Consider the following 17,714-nt stretch of genomic DNA (forward strand, 5'->3'; position numbering starts at 1 on the left):
TATGCTTGCCTGAGGTCTGCGCTCTCTGAGTGCTTTTCTAGTTTTCATACACATCAGCCACTTAATAGTGTAGCTAACATAATGGTGGCTTGTTTGGAGGAGGATGACTAACAGTAAAGAGGAAGCATGTAGAAAACTCGATGGTGGTAGCAGACAGTCTGGCTCAGAGCCAGGGGTTCACCTGAGGCTGAATAAATGATTCCCAGTTTTTTTTTGTTTTGTTTTTTGTTTTTATTTCACTTTTCATGTTTTGTAACTACCCCCCCAAACTGTGTCTAGCCTGTAGCCAATACCTTGGTAGTTTCTGATCATGTTTATTGACATCAGTTCAATACTCACTGGTATTCTCTTCGAAACATCTCTCCATAATTTATTACAGAAAATGACAACATGACATCATCAGGTGTTATGTGACTCCTTTTTTTTGTCATTTTAGCTTTTGCAGCCACAAAATTTAATTCTCAGTGGTTCAATCTCTGTCCTGTGTGGCTAGCGCCCCCTAGTGGTCCACCACAAAGAAAAGTGTGTTTTTTGTGGAAAATTTAAAAAACATTTTGGCGACCGTAGCTAAGCCACAATTGCGTCTCCCTCCTCTTGTTGCTGCTGTGACGGTAATCTAAGCTACTAAACTAGCAGCACTGTACTGAGTGGATGGCTACCTTCGTTTATTCACTTTCGTGGATATTGGCGCAGATCTGGGTGTAGAAACAAGCTTATACGGTGGCCGATAGGGGTCAGCCAATTCCCAAAAGCCACAACACAACAGAAGTTAAAAGGACAGCTTCCCTAACTGGCACAGAAAAGTTTTGAAAGTAAGTAAATGATTGTTTTGTACTTAACTTCAGCTATGATAAACATGGCTCTAATGGTAACGTTAGCGAAGAAATATAAGTACTATGGAGGATATCAAAAGGTGACACCTCTATGAAGCTATATCTAACATAGGTGAAGTTCAATATTTACTTTTACTACTTTTCTGTGTCTGTTTGGATAAGTAACCTCTTTTAACTAGTGTGGTTGTGCTTCTGCTGTGTTTTGCAATTGTGTTTTTTTGCTCTTGCATTCGTGTTGTAGTTTTTGCAAATTGTCTGACACCCATCGGCCACCATAAGCTTACAACAAACAATCGTAACTCAGATAGCACCCCTTTAACATTCAAAGTTGAGCTGGCCTAACCCACAGAATTCATGTCATGAAGGGACGTATGTAGCAAAAAAAGAGACTTCTCTGTGCTGGAGACTGACACCATAGCAACAGAGGTAGAGAAAAATTTTGCTGTGTTGCTTGGCAGCTGAAAAAAGTGCTGTTAAAAAGTCAGAAAAACCACTTCTGCAAAGATATTGATTCAGCTTGGACTATCCAACCTTAGTTTCAGCCCCTCCCAGAAAAAAAGGCTCATGTTTCTAAAATTCACCTGCAGTCTGCAGACATGTCTCTCTGGTACATTTAGCTCATGCATAGGAACATGCCGGTTGTCATAGCATCCTGTATGTTTTTCCAAACATCCATGTCACATCCTGACACTTGAGAGCAGGAGATGAGAGATCCCTTAAACCAACAAAGGATTCCAGTTGTCACGACATCAGGGCATGTAGGAGATTTCTAGAAAGACTGGTTATCTCAATCTGTAAACACAGAGGCATCCCCAGCAACCACAATTCTGCAGTCTACAACAAACTTTAGGGGCAAGTAAGGAGGAGGGGGTTAGTGTAGGAAGCAGAAGACTCATTTCCAAGAAATTGTGACTCAACAGAAACACAGTATTTGTCTCAGGAAGCTCTGCAACATTTTAATCATGAAATAATTGACAAAGGTGGGGGAGGCTTTCAAACTTGGAAGAAAACATTTAACTTACAAAACACAATGCTACTTTTTTTCCTCAATGAACTCTCTTTTCTCCTGCTATTTTTTTTCTTGCTTAACTTCATTTGTACATTGTATTTGATCCATGTCTGTTGTCGTGCTAGCATGTTAGTACAACATGACACCCATCTGCTTTTGTTCATCAAATCTGCTTGTAAAAATGACGGCCAGCTTGATAGTTGTTCAGTGTGGCTTGAAGTTCGCCTGAAAAACTTTATCCCTGTAACACCAAAAGTATCATACTTAATACATGAGTTCCAAAGACCTCAATCTCATTACCATGATAAATAGTTTGTTAGAAAACCAAGGGGCAACATTCAGTTTAGAAAAATGAGGCCTATGCAGAAGTGCTAAAAGTTGCTGTTCATCAAGAATCCCCACGAGGCTGGCTGCAGAAAGACCGCAAAACCACGTACACACCAAGCCAAGAAAAACAGACTTTTACGGCATTAAAAACATATTTACAGCCTGGTTCAAAAAACAGCTTGGGTCTGAAACGCTAATTTTGCTATCAGCACACACTGTACTGGGGGGATTTTTTTCTAACTCTGTGGTTTGGAAGATATTAGGATCATCTGATTGTCCAATCAGACACACAGCTCAGCTCACATGACTGACAGGCGCCCTGTAGCTGCTAGACAGGAAGGTCAAAGTCCATATCATGTTCAATGTGGCTTCATTTCACTGTTTCAGGAATAGATGGGCAACATCACGGAGACTACATTAATGTTTTATACAGTCTATGTTAAAACCCTGTTAAAAAAGTTTTCTATCCCTTTGGAGATTATTATTCAACTACAGGCAGCTGAAGTAGTACTTTGGCCATTTTCGAAATGGCTACTCCCATGAAATCATCCACACACTTTTTAAAGAAAAATCATCAGTAATTTCAAGAAGTTGCAATAAGAATAACATATTGTTAAAATACATTTTTTCAATAAATCGTTTTATATTTTTTAAGATAAGTATATTCTGCATTATAAGAATGCAAATTTACGAAAAACTTTATTAAAAAAATGCCAAACCCATCCAATGGTTAGGGGAAGGGTTCTGTGATACAAAAATATATTATAAAAAAATATATATATATAGCAATATTTTGTGGGTTTGGTTAAAAGGGTTAATAATAGAGATAGACCAATATGTTTTATTCAGGGCCGATACCATCACCAATCATTAGTAGTCAAGGAGGCTGGTAACTGATATTTGAAGCCAGTTTTCATTTACAGTAAAAGTGAAAATACTGGTGCCAAAATTAAACAAAATTATAAACTCAATATTTAACTCCATTTAATTGCCTTTCAGCATATGTTTACAAAGCAGCACCCAGGCTCATCAGCATGTCCTTTTAAGTTTGAATTAAATTTAAAAACATAAATGGCTACCCAAAGTAGCGCTGTAGCCTCACAGCAAGAAAGTCACCGGTTCGATTCCCAGCTTGGCCCTTGGGCCTTTCTGTGTGGAGTTTGTGTGTTCTCCTGCATGTGTGGGTTCATTCTGGGTACTTCGGCTTCCTCCCACAGTCCAAAAACATGCTCACCAGGTTAACTGAACACTAAATTGTCCCTAGGTGTGTGTGTGTGTATAAATGGTTGTCTGTCTCTATGTATCAGATCTGTGGTTGACTGGCGACCAGTCCAGGGTGTACCCTACCTCTCACCCAATGCTGGGATAGGCTCCAGCCACCCGTGACCTGCGACCCTGAACAGGATAAGCGGTTAAGAAAATGGATTGATGGATGGGCTACCCAAGGTTTTCAGCAGTGAGTTAAGTTTTCCAAAAAATGGCTCTGGGTGTAACCAACAAGATGATACTGTGGGTGGGGCAGAGTAGTGACTGTAGACAGGGAGGCACAACTACATCAGAGCAAAAAAACAACACAATTTTGAACTGATTTCTTATCAGCTGTCAGATTAAAAAAAAAAAGGCAGATACCGATATGCCTCAAAATGCCGAACATCAGCGCTTATAATCACCCCTGCCTATTATCAGTCTGCCCCTTGTTAATAAACATCTCAGTTTAAAAAAAAAAAAAAAGAATTTTGCTGATTTATTGATTTATTGATAGTTCAGGTTTTACAGGGTTAAGTCAAGACTTGCTTTTGAGTATATCTGTTTGAGACAAGTCTCAGTTTCACTGTAGATTGTTCCACAGAGGCCCAAGAAGAGAAGAAAAACAATTTTAACAATGTTTTTTTTTTGTTGTTGTTTTTTTTTGTTGGAGGTGGGATCCATAATTTCTTGCGCCAGGAAGTGAGTAAATCTAAATACTGATTGTTTTGAGTGACACATCATCAAGCAGAATTGTGTCTCAGTGTAAGTGTTTGATCAGATTGTTAGCTGCTCTCCATGCAAATATCTGTTTAAAGAGAGAAATAAATCCTCCTCAAGTTACCAACAACAGGGTGTCAATACACAGGATTGTGTTCCTCCTGCTTTTGCTCTCCATACAGATTACTCACAGAAACTAGACCACCTCTCATACCAAAGTCAGGCCTGTGCACAAAGATTCTACTTCTTTAAGTAGTGGGGATGTTTCCCTTTTTGAACCCCGCAGAGAGTTTATTTTATTAATGTTATTTTCTATTGGTACTGAAATCCAAGACACACGCCGCTTTACGCTGCCCACTTTATTTCCTGCGCTGACAGTTGTACCAACCAAACCCTCTTCTCTGTGCAGCCAGCTGTGTTTCCACTCCATGCACTCACATCCTTCAGCAAGTCAACACAAAAGAATCCTTTGTTTTAAATTTTTCCTCACACAGCTCACAGACAGGAGTGTTTGAGAGGCCGGCAGCAGCAGCAGCAGCAGCAGTGGTTGGCAGGGGCCCCTTGGCTGCTGCTTGCCTCCCGTCCCAGCGTAGCAGGAACACAGCCAGGGGCCTGATGCCAAGTGGGTCAGCGTAGTTCAGAGGGACGACTGGCTGCACCAGAGAAGCAATCAAGAGTGACTGCTGACCTTCAGCCCTGAGAGACGACTGCCCACAAAGTACGTCACCCACATGTGACCACCAACACTTCATCTGGAGTAAAAATGCTTCACATGCTATCCAGGAGAGCAGGGCCAACATTTGGGCTCAACAGTGGATAGAAGTGATGCTCTGAGACTATCCAACTGTTGGGGACCTAAATACAGGGTAAGGACAATTTTCCAAGAGAAAAAAATTGTAAACAGTGCTTAACCCCAACTTTTAAAGTTTTTTAAAGCTGTTTTTCTCAATCAGCTTAAAGTATCTATTTCCTTTATTTTGCCTAGCAGTTTGGGTGGCCCAGGTTTAAATTCAGGCTGAGGCCTCTTTCCCTACATCAATCCCTTTATTGTAACAAAAAAAAGCACATCACTGCACTCTAAGGAGCTATCACTGGCAGTAGATTAGGAGTGAAGAAAGTGTTGCACACTCTGGTTCCCTTTCTAATTTTTTTTTTTTTTAAGTCTGCTAAAGGTGAATAAGGCTCTTTGTTTCTTTGCACATGGACAGCAAAGTGAGATCCAATCAAAAGATGTCATTAGATGCAGTCCATGTGTGATTGGTTCACCCATGATGGATGTTAATTACCAGGCATGAACAGGGCTTGTGAGAATATAAATATGTTTTCCACTTCATTCAAAGACTATAAAAATGAATCTGTCCAAACACGCCAAATCTTTTCTGTGCAGATGCAAATCCCACTTTTTGACTGCAGTTAATCTGAGATAAATTTAAAACTTCTGCAGTCATAGTTTGGGCATGCTCTGTTGAAAAAAAAAAGTTTACCTTCCTGCTACAACGCGTTGTTTGTTACCTGTCTGTTATTATCATCTGTATGAGCGTGCGACAGCTGGCAACAATCTCATAAATCAATCATGAAGCATATAAATCCAGAATTACAGTGATACAGCCAGTGTTGATGTTGTGTTAGGACAGAACTGTGTTTCCATCAAACGTCACTTGACATACTCAGGAATTTATAGAATGAATGAATCACAATGAAAACAACACTGCTCAGGTAAGTTGCTGCAAAGTTATGGTACAGTCGCTGAAGCAATAAAAAGATCAAAATGGCAGCTACGCATTCATGAACCTGTCATGGTCAAAGAGAATTGGAGGGTAATGTGATTTTATTGATATTATTTCTAGGTGACAGATATGACTCATAAAAACTACAGGTGGAGCTGTGCTACATTTCCATGAATAACAGGAAATTGGTTGAACTACAAACAATTGACTATTTTCTTTTCTTCAGCCCATGCCAAACACATCAAAACAGGTTTATCTGAGATTGCTCAACAAGACCTTGAAATGCGAAACTAATGTTACTAATGTTGCGTTTATTGCATCCATCAACCATTGGAGTGCCACTTATGTCAACTCTTGGTGTATACAATATGACTATGTGTGCATCATTTCGATGCCCAGAAATTTCCTCGTTTAACAAATTATTAGTATTTTTATTACAGTAGGACAGAAGTATGTTGCATCCAAACCGTGAAGCAGCCCCCAGCACTAGCTATGACTGTAGCCATGGTTAATGCCTGCTGCCGTTATGTTGTAAATCTCTACTACCCGGATGTTAACAGTCACAGATGTCATCTGGTAGCATGACGTGGTTTGTCAGTGTGTTGATTTGACAAATGGAGATAAAGTTATATGTAGGCTGGTTGAACTTACATATAACCACTCAACTAAAGCAACGAGGAGCCACCAAAGATATGTGGAAATTAACCTGCAAGGAGGACTGAAGGTTGGTAGCACTAGCTCTACTGATGTTATCCACACTAGGCTAACAAATTACGCATTGTTTACTCGCAGACACTGTTAGCCTGTGTTTTGCTGTGTTAAAGACAGTATACTAAATTGTCTCTTTTTATGTTTTTTTGCTACCTTCAGACTAAGTAATTAGTGAGAAATCACAATTAATCACCATTAGCAATAAAATTGAAATTTCATTGCCAATGGCAACAAATCACAGTTAAACTACATGCTAAAAAAATGTCATTATTTTTCATTTTATAACTGTTTTGTTTCATAACAATGTAAAGCAACTCTAACTAGTGTGCTGTTTAATAAATCAAATGAATGTATTGTTATTGATAGTTTTGACGTTTTTGATTTAATATTCAGATAAAAGTTGCTCTGCTGCTCTGCTGCAGCACTGTGGTTGGAAAGCATACCTCAAAGGAAGTGACAGCTTTATTGTATAGATAAGTTAAACTTTATTGATACCCAGGGAGGACGTGTGTGTTTTGTTTTGTTTTGTTTTGTTTTGTTTTGATTTGTTTTGTTTTGTTTTGTTTTTTAAGTAATTAATCTCCCAATGTTAATACAACTTTTTGCACTTTTCCGTATTTGTCACTTTGGCAGAATTGTCTCTCATACTGCTCCTCCTATATCAAGAAACTATTGTTCCTTGCTCAGTAGATCTAAGCCATGGATCGGCAATAATTTCCTCTGCCCTATATAATGCTCTGTCTGTTTTTTTTTTTGTTTGTTTTTTTTTTATGATGCAGCTGTCGTGTATGCTTAGCTTACAGGTGGTTGATCAAATTCAAGGTACTTTATTAAATTTCAATTCTGTTCGACACATAGGGCCTATGACTTTTGAATTCTCAAGTGAGCTGTTTGTAAGTTCTTTTAAATTAAAATGTGCCATTCAAAAACTCAGTAGTGATGATATCAGAGCAGCGCAGCTACAGTGTGCAAACAGCACACAATTGAAAAGAAGTGATGCATCAATTTACAACCTTGATTCAATCAGGATTAACATGTTTACGACCCCATCAGAAATCACATACTTGTACCAACAACAAGGAAGTAAGTTGATATGAAATATTTCTGATTTTGACAGAGCACAGACATACAGACACAAAAAGCAGACAATGCGTCAAATAGGGACTTTGCTTAAGACACTAAATTTGGATACAAACGAGATGGGCAAATCAAGCAGTTACTCTTGTATGAAATCAATGATGCCAACTTCCTAACAAAATTATCTCATCTGAATAGAAGTGGGAGAAAAAAAATTACAAATATGATGTATCAGGATTTTCTGTTTGGCGATATCAAAAATCAGGATTCCATGTAAAAAAAAAAAGCGTTTAGGTTTTTTTTTTCAAATTAAAATTCTTTTCATTTCAGTCTTAGTTTTTTGGAAAAAAGTTACCACTTTCTCCAGCAGAGGGTAAAATATTTCTTTGACTCTCATGTTGTGCATTTTATAGGAAAATATGATAGACTGTAGACATTATCATCATCCCTTAAAAATTGCAAAAATTGTAAATATCAAAGAATCCCAATTTAAATCAAATCAGCTCCCCAAAAATGGTAATAGAATCTAATCATGAAAAAAGCATATCACCCAGCGCTACATCTCAACATTGATGTAGTAAAGTTATTCACCATGTGTCAGTAGATATTTTCCAGTCTAGAGGGCCTGAAAACTAAGCTGTTTTGAAGAATAAGTTTTGAACTTCAGCAGAAATAATTCTCACACAGCTTATCAACCTCCTCACACTTGTGTTAATAATTTGTTTTTATAAAATTAAAATTAGCATCTTCAGATTTCCTGAAATGACAACCATTGTATATTGATTAATTTAGGAGTCCAAAGTTAGGGTCATTAATAAGACAAAGACAAAGAAACTCAAGGCTGTTTTTCCCAAACACACAAACACACACACACACACACCAACAAAGCTTGTACCGGCAGAAATAATAGCAACAGAAGCTAATGTAGGTAAAGAAAGCATCTCTTATCATAATAAAATTCTTAAAACGCTCTGGTGAGTCAGAAAAGCATTTCAGCCCCAGAGCGAGGAGGAACAAGAGCAGACTGCAGATCAGACAAAGAACATTATTGAAATACAAAAGCCCACAGAGCTCCACTGTGACACATAAAACCAGGATTCAATCTGTGAGGTCCACCGTGTCTTACCTTGAATCTGTGGGTGATGGCTAATGTTGTAACAGCTTCACCTGATGACGCATCCCCCCGCAGGAAGCTCTGCTCTGAATTCTTCACCTGCTGAACACAAAGAGGAAACTGCATGAAAAACTCTCCACTGAATCACAACTAAAACATCTGAGTCATCGAGAGCTTCGCAAAACACTGCAGGGATGAGATGACACACACATTTTCACACACTCACACACACAGGTTTTCAGCTTAGATAGAGGTCTAGATCAAGGAACCTGCCTCTATAACTAGTGGAATGTAAACTCTCTGATTTCAAATGTAACATGTTAATCTGTGTAATTATCAGGTTCTGAGGTACATAGAACTAATCTTTACTGGATGGACGTGATCTTCAGGCCCTCAGGCAGCACTGCATTAAAAACAGACAAGACCCTGCAGTGGAAATCACTGCATGGGCACAAAATCACTTCAAAAACTATTGTCTGTGAAGTGAACATGCATCCACGAATAAAGGTTCTAACTGTTCCACGCAGACAGGGAACCAGAAACGTGATCCAGAAACACCCAAGCCCGTTTAAGACGGACTGAGCTTAAGAGGAAAACTGTTCTGTGGTCTGATGACTCAGACCTGAACCACGCATTTATGGATATTTTTTTGATCGGATATCTTTGTCTTCGTTTAAAAAAAAATCTCTGTCCACACCGCAGAAATATCTCTGTACATACGAAGAGGCCAAACTGAAAACGATCACCTCTGAAGCCTGCAATGCCATACCTGGCCGATAAGTGGCAGGTTAGCAAAATGTGAAAACCATAGAAGAAGAACGCTATAAGCATGCACAGTCAAATACAGTGACTTGTAGCTAGGCGCTTGACGTCATCGTGTCAACACCAGCTCCGTTTAAGACCGCTACACGGATCCACTGAACCGGATATTTTTTTATTTCTTCACTTTTTTATCCGTTTTTAAAAATCTCTGTTTATGTGGGTGAAATCGCCGTGTTCGTGTGGTTGAGAGGCCCAATTGGACAGGAAAATGTGCGTTTAGGAATATATCCATATACGTGTGGTTCAGGCCTCAAAATCTGACTTTTTTTTTTGGAAATCATGGACACTGTGTCCTCAGCTCTAAAGAAAAGAGGGAGCACCTGGAAAGTTTTGGGTTGACAGTTCAAAGCCAAGATGATGGTATGGGGAGTAAAAGTTTCCATGACATGGGCATCCATTATTGCTGAACTACAGGTTTAGAAGCAACATGTGCTGTCATCCCAATGATTCTAACTTGATAAGAAAATAATTTTCTATTTCAGCAAATCAATGACAGTCAACAGAAGCATAGCTCTGTAGAAGAAGAGTTCATGTGCTAAACTGACCTGCCTGCAGTCCATATTCATGTTAAAGCAATGTTCTGAAAAGTGCAAACTGCTGAGGCCCTGGATTATTCCCATTTACTTGCTAATATGCATATTCTGAATAAACCCTAATTTAGTTGCATCATGACAAGACTTCTTCTAGTGTCGAGCTTGTACACGCCCTGTATTGGCATTTCCACCAGTCCACGATGCTTGCTTTTGCGCTACACTGAGTAATAGGGATACGCCTATACCGGTGGTATCAGCGGTACTGGTGTATCGGTGCCCCTCAAGTCATAATTGGTAGCGGTGGGAAGAGATCCATGGTGCCGATCCAGGCAAACACCAGCGCTCTTTGCTACTTGATTTGACCTGACTTTCCTCTGATGCACTTGCTTTGTTTTTTTGCTGGCAGTCAACAGGGTATAAAAGTTTACATTTGAAAAGAACTTGTGTAAATTCTGAACAACTGTTCTAGTGGTAAAAAATTAAATATTTCATAGTTTTAATAAATATTAACCTCAGTAATATTTTATTCTCATTTTTGCCTTTTATTAGTCTTATCCCACAGTAAAGCATGCAGGTTATTATTTAACACTGGTACCAGTATCGCCATCGGTCCATACCAGGTATCAGTATTGGTATCAGTATTGGTATCCAAAACAAAAAAGTTGGATTGGTGTATCCCAACTGAGAAATATTCGGAACCCTTCTTCATCAAAGTGTGACAAGTACTCTCTTAAACTCATTCATCTCCTCAACTGCAGCTTGTTGTACACTCTTTTAGAAATATCCCTGTTACGGTACTTTCACCGGTCAATGTAATACATGATAATCAGCTCTTCAATTATTTTTTTAATTAGTTTGTCTCCTTGCCTCAAAATTGTCAGGTCTTTTGTTTTCTCACAAAGTTAAACATGCACAGAAGTAAAAAATAATCTTTTAAGTAGTTCACTTAACATGACCCATGTACTCGGGATGATACATGCATATGCAAGGGGTCTTACTCAGGTTTTTAATAATTGGGGAAAATGAGCTCAATCAGGTTATGACAATTGGAATAAGGTGTTTACATGCCTCTTGGGCAGCCCAAATATTGTCATTATCTCTATTATTACAGGAATATGGTGGGCATGTAAACGTAATCATTGTAAATGATTCAAAAACGATCCATTCTCCAGAGATCTATTACTTTCAATCCTTTATTTTATTAATGACACTTTCCAATAGGGGAATTTTATTTTGGTAGTGAAGATTGTAAAGTTTACAGAGTGTTGTTCAAAGACGAGCTGATGACCCACAACTGCAAACATGTCCCTGAACCAACTGTAAGAAACATGTTACTAGCACCAAGTGCAGATGTTTTTTCATGAAACAAAAATATTTTTAATTTCAAAATTTGATTTGTTGATAATTTAAATAAATCGTTAATCATCAAATTCTGATTTGATCAACATTGTACACAGTGTCCCAAAGTTTTTGGAAATGGGATGTGGAATATAGTAAAATAAAAATGTCTGAGAGAATTTTAGCTCAATAATAGTTTGAGTTCCTTTGTCATTGCGTGTTTGTGAAAAATCCCATCACTGATACTGATCCATGTAAGAGCTGTGCAAGCTGGGATTAGGCTGGATGATTGCTCTGTTTAAGCTTTCTTGAAACTCAGCTTTTCAGAATAAATAATCTCTTATCCTAGTTATATTCCAGTAGTAACCACCTATACTTTTACCTTTATTAACTTTCATTACCTTTTTTTTAGCCACTACCTATTCAGAGTTTTCTACCACTCACATGCTGGTCTCTCAGATTGCTTATTGAAAAAATCACATGTTGTTGCAATTTTGCCGTGCCATGTCATAACAACTTATTCATGAATCCGCCATCATGACATGACCACCTGTTTAATACTGTGCAGGCCATTTCTCTTCAGGTCAGGGTCATAAAAGTCCTGACCTGACAAGACCTAGACTCTCATAGACCTTTGAAGGTGTGCTGTGGTATCTGGCACCTAGATGTTAGCAGTAGATCCTTTAAGTCCTGAAATTCTAAGGTGGAGCTCTCATGGATCAGACTCCGGCTCATCCCACAGATGCTGGATTGAGGAGCCCAGAGACTAAGTCAACACCTTGAACTGGCTGTGTTCCTCCAGACCACCTCCTCTCATTGCTCTGTGGTCCAGTTCTGATGCTCACGTGTCCATTGTTGAAGCTTTAATTAGCTTCAGTTAAATGTCACTGCTTTGCTGCAGCTCTACAAAAAGTAGTTCAGACTTAGGTTACAGGGACTCAAATCAGATTCTTCAGACTAGAGCATGATGCATCAACTACATTAAACTACACAGTGCAAATTATGATTCAAATTAAGATGTGAGAGCATACACTGCTAATTATAGATTGCACAGGTATAACATCAAAATATATTCTAAAATATAAAAGCTGTGTGCATATGGAAATAAATTGAGAGGATAAAATTCATGCATGCTTTACAAATGTGCACGTTTTCATGAGCGTTCTTGTGTGCTTTGTGCCTGAGTCTTAATACGTCTCGCAGAGAAATTCAGCCATCAGATCAGTAACCCAATTTCACAAGTTCAAAAGTTCAGCATCAAGCATCCTCCCTCTCAGCCTCCTCAGCAGCATCACTGCTTCACTTCTACTCGCTGTGAGAGAACTCTAAAAAAACATGACTCATTTCACAAGTCACAGAACATTATTCTGGCTGTTTGGTTGGTTTTAAAGCGTGCCAGGTCACGAGAAGTGAAAACTGCTGACAGGAATCCTCTCAGAGAAAGGTCAGACTGACAGAAACAGTCTGTGCGGAGGAGGGATTTCTCTGCAGCTCATGAGGCTCTCTGTGGACGTCTTCTCTGTTTTCAAAGCTCAAACTAATTTAACTTTTATCTCTGCTGAATGTCTGCACTGCGAAAAAAAAAAACAGCTTGTTAAAACTTTTTGGTTTATATTTCTTGTGGTGGACTTCTGTTTTTCACAATTTGCATTTTAATGATCATTTACGTCACGTCTGGCCTGGGGATGAGTTCAAGAGTAATGTTTATGTTTTTATATCTTATGACTACTTTTCCCTAAAGCTTTCGTGTTGTCCAAAAACACATTAAAAACACATAAAGGGGCCTTAAAGTGGCTCTGTGTGAGATATTCCTTCATTAAAGTAAACATGGTCAGTGCAGGAGAGTTACTTGTCAAACCATCTCTGCAGAGATTGGCTATCAAAGGGTTTTGAGGTTAATATTGCTCTTTAATTTCAGTCTTAAATCTGTGCAAATGCAGATTCACAGATGTGAAATAAAGCCAGCGTCAACTCATGTAAACTCTGGCAGCTATTTAAAGTTTAGTCTAGTTTCAGTCAAAATGCTTTTTCGATAAATTTTTTTATATTTTTATTAACCTCCAAACTCTGTCTCTCCTAACACTGTGCTTGTCTTTGTTCAATAATACAGTCTGAACTCTCATCCCAATTAGGGATGCACGATATTGGATTTTTGCCGATATCCGATATGCCGATATATCGAAACCCCTTTTGGCCGATACCGATACCAATAATCACAAGTTGGTTTGTTTTTTTCACTGTATAGAAAGCTAAGTCTATCCTGTACTGGGATTTATATGTTACTCTTATTGTGACGGTCTTATTTGTTTAAGAAACAAACATAAAACAAGACAAAAAACATTTGAATTTTACCATAAATAAGAAATGTATTATTTTTTCAAACTCAAGACATTCAGTATTGAAATACAGAAAAATAATTTCTTTAGATCACATGAAGTCTAAATGTACAATGCATTTTTAAACATAACCAAGTTGCATTTGATTATTTTAGAGCTACTGTAACAACCTGGTGACAGACACAGAGCTCTGCAGTGCAGATAAATGAAGTGCTACATTTTATTTAAGGAGCTTATTTTTTAGATGGAAAATAATAATAATCCTAACTGAATAGCACCTTATCGGCTGTGCCTATCGGCAGAAATTTTCATATCTGCCGATACCGATAAACGTGTTTTTAAGCTTTTATCAGCCGATACCGATATTGTGCCGATAATATCGTGCATCCCTAATCCCAATGTCAAGATGAAGTGCTGTCTCTGCTGATCTATAGAGTGTGAAAGGGTAAATAAACACAGATAAAAGTGGTGATCCTTACTCAAGTGCATAGGAAACATTCTCTCTCTGGGCAGTAAGGCTCTGTTTTTGATATCTAGCTCCAAATAAATGGGCTATGGACACACAATGTAACAAACATTACCCTCATATCCATAATGAATAAACAAAACACCGGCTTTAAGGCATAGTTAATAACATAGAGAAGTGTCATTCTTGAAGGAACTTGTAGTTTGAGTTCACTTTGGAGCCCCCAGTACACAAAGGGGAATTTCTTTTCTCTTGGTTAATTTAGTCTAGTACATGTGTTAATAATGTTTTCTAGCTCGCATCATCTCATTACTCATCAGAAAGGTGATGATTTTCCATTTTCAAATATGAAAAAACTGCTTCCCTGGCATGCAGTTCTTTTCATATCCATTTTTTTTTTAAAATCCTAATGTTAGCTTTAAAGCTCTTAGCATAGCCTGCAGGAGTTGTGCAAATTAGCAATAAATATTCATCCTGTGAGAGCAGAGGAATCAGTTTTGTTAAGGGTAAAATCCTTGCATGCAGACTGCTAAAAGGAGTCTTGTATTATGTCTAAAAAAACAATATAAGCTCATTAAAATGCCTTGATATTGTCTGACATGTGTACCAAATATTTGGCAGCAAATTAGGTAATTAATATCTCATTAATCCATCATTGCACCATTGTAATAATCTCATTCCCAACATGCTAACAGGTGAGTTTTCAGGTCCAAGTCAGAAGCACTGCCTTACAGGTAGATCAGCAGGGGAGAAACGCTGCAGTATTTCTGTCATCGATGTTTAAACAAAGACATACTCTGATGAAGGTTTTAAAGGTGTTTGAGGCTGCAGGTGAGATGCACACGGTTGTCAGGTGATCTACAGCCTGTGCTGCAGAGACAGACCCGGGTACAGCTCGTCTGCCCGCCTTCCTGCTGTCTCTGAAGCCGGCCGGCACAACGGGCAGTGATTCCTTCAAAGCAACCGCCGCTTAGCTCAAAGCTAACGTCAACTACAGCCACAAAACAACAGACTGATAGTTTGGCACACTTACTGCGACACATGACACACACTGTGGAGCCTCCTTAATCCAACATCAGTGAAACCGCTGTGCGTTTTCGCTGTGTAAAGACTTTAATAATGTAAAAATAGCGAGCATTCAACTCGTCCGCAACAATGTTCTATATGTGTGTCAGCCCACTTCCAGCTACAGCTACAAAGCTAGCTAACACCAGCGATGGGAAATACGAATCATTTCTATGATCAGATCATTTGGCTCGAACCTAAATAGGAACCAATTCTACAGGACTTTTAAATAGCCTCAAGTTTTGACTGGTTTAGATTCCACTATTTATTTAAGTTAATAAGTGGTTGACTTTATGAGTGATATAGTCAAGCATAAATCTCTGACACAATATATTTTCATTGACTTTGTAATTTCCAGGGTATTGCCATTATTTCAATTGAACAACCTATAAAATGTCACTTTTTAACTGTTGCAAGATCCCTGTCTTATATGTATTACAAACTAAAAAAGAACATTTCTTTACACTTCTTACATTAGAAAACTCAAAGTCTCAGTACGGCGCACATTTAGGAGCGTTTCCACTGACTTATCCCAGGACAGAGCCCTAAAGACCGAGATGAGCCAGCCTACTTTTTTGGGACCCTTCTGTCTGGGTGCCAGACTGAACCTTACGCTCTCGAAAGGTGGAGCAACATACTGCAGACTATTGATTTGTCAAAAGAATCACTGCTTACCCCGACAGTGGCTGCATTTCTCCTGGCAGCACACAGACTTCTCTGAAACAAAGCTTGATTGCACTTTGTAACAGAGAGCCACATGCCAATCACAGAGAGGACGAAATGCTGCACGTCTTCCATCTGTGCTCTTTGTTTACTGTGTCGCCAAACTGTCCCAAACCGTACTGAACCGACCCGGACTGCTTGGTGGAAACGGGGCTAAAGTTTGTGACTGAGAAAAGTTAAGAATAACATCCATCAAAAACAAGAAAAGGGTTTCTTGAACTTATTTTGAATTATAAATGTTAAGCTCCAAATCATTCTAGAGTCCCACCTCAAAATCCTTTCCAAAGTAATACATCCAATATGATAATTAATACAGTCTAACATTTTCAAAACAAACAAACCGATAAAGAAAGTGCCGAAGAGCCGACTCTTTAAGTACATTTAAAAGAGTCGGTTGACAAAACCGACACGTTCACGAAAGACACATCACTTTCTAACATGCAGCAGCATTAGATAAGAATGTGGGTCAGCGGGCCTCCGGCCAGTCTGTCACCGAAACAGCAACAGAGAAAATGTGCTGTCTGCAGCTCTACGTGCGGTGACAGCACACCGAGGGGCTGCAGGTAAAGGCGAAATACACACATGTATGAGTCCACCGGGATAGATGTCACACTTACCCCCGTGCAGCCTTTTCTTTCACCCCGGTATCCCCGCACACAGAGACGCTGCTGCCGGATGACTGCGCAGCGCTCAAAGAGGCAGACTGGAGGATGAACTGGAGCCAAAAACGGCCTCTCGCTGAACTCCAGATAACACCGAGTCTGCCAGAGGGAGCCGATCGATGCCCAGATTTAGTTTAATCACCAGGATAGAAATGTCATTCGTGGGATAGATTCTGAGTGAATTTCTTCATCAGTCTGCACAAAGAAAAAATAACAATGAAATTAACCACGTGTTAAAACAAAACTTGGAAACTTGAAATAAGTCTTTAAAGGCTGGTCATACCATAAAAACACACAATATAGTTGATTTCACATCAAAGATAGGCTAATACTTAAAATATTGCTGTTGTATAAATATTACAGTTATTATGAACGTGATAATAAACACACGTATTATTTACTGCACTGGACATACAAGTGTGGTCCTAAAGGTATTTTTCACCAACTTTTGTGTTTCTTTAATAGATTATGTTTTATACGTGAAAGAGCAGTTACTGCGAAATTTCAGGGTCTGATATTCGACAAAAAAAATGTAAAATTACTTTTTCTAAGACTATGCAAAATCAATGTATTTATAATATAATTTGGGCTGACTTTTCAGTTTTTGAAACTATTTTTTTCAAATTGTTGAAAATTAAATACAGAAGCCCTTCCACATCTGAATTCAGTGTGTCAGTTTAGATAAAATCACAATTTTAGGCTGTTTTAAATCAACAGACAAAACAGTTTTTAGTTTGATTTTTTTTATTTTTTTTTTATTTCGGGAACTAAAAGCAGTGTTCTGCAAATTTAAATTCATGTAATCTTATCCCCCCTGAAAGGGTGCTCTAGGGATAAGTTTGTCACAATTATTCTTTGCTTTACTGTTGTTGTTACTGTTGCTTTACTTGTTTGTTTTTTTCACCACAACAAAACCCAAAGGCTCACAAAGTGTTAAATCTGTCTGTTGCAAGCATCATTTGTAGTCATCCTCTCAAGTTTATGTCTGTTTGAGAGTCAAGGTGTC

At 38.5% G+C, this 17,714-nt stretch overlaps 2 protein-coding genes across 11 annotated transcripts in view; one reads left to right on the forward strand and one right to left on the reverse strand.

Moving 5' to 3' along the window:
- The window catches only part of clocka (clock circadian regulator a), a 38,565-nt gene extending 21,803 nt beyond the window's left edge, over window positions 1–16,762 (reverse strand). For 7 of the 10 annotated variants that reach the window (XM_074668152.1, XM_074668156.1, XM_074668155.1 and 4 more), the window contains exons 1-2: window positions 15,292–15,468; window positions 8,776–8,865 (exon numbers count right to left, since the gene is read on the reverse strand). The gene's annotated coding sequence lies outside the window, so the exon portion shown is untranslated. Of the gene's footprint in view, window positions 1–8,775; window positions 8,866–15,291; window positions 15,469–16,663 lie in introns of those variants that run through there. The other 3 variants (XM_074668150.1, XM_074668151.1, XM_074668149.1) reach the window with 3 other exon arrangements.
- exoc1 (exocyst complex component 1) overlaps window positions 1–17,714 on the forward strand; it is a 272,742-nt gene that overhangs the window by 213,101 nt on the left and 41,927 nt on the right. The gene's annotated exons all lie outside the window — the stretch shown is intronic.

This window comes from Halichoeres trimaculatus, unplaced genomic scaffold, assembly GCF_033239565.1.
Source record: "Halichoeres trimaculatus isolate MK-OKI-2021-1 unplaced genomic scaffold, fHalTri1.1 fHalTri1_scaffold_4, whole genome shotgun sequence".
In the NCBI taxonomy this organism is placed as follows: Eukaryota; Metazoa; Chordata; class Actinopteri; order Labriformes; family Labridae; genus Halichoeres; species Halichoeres trimaculatus.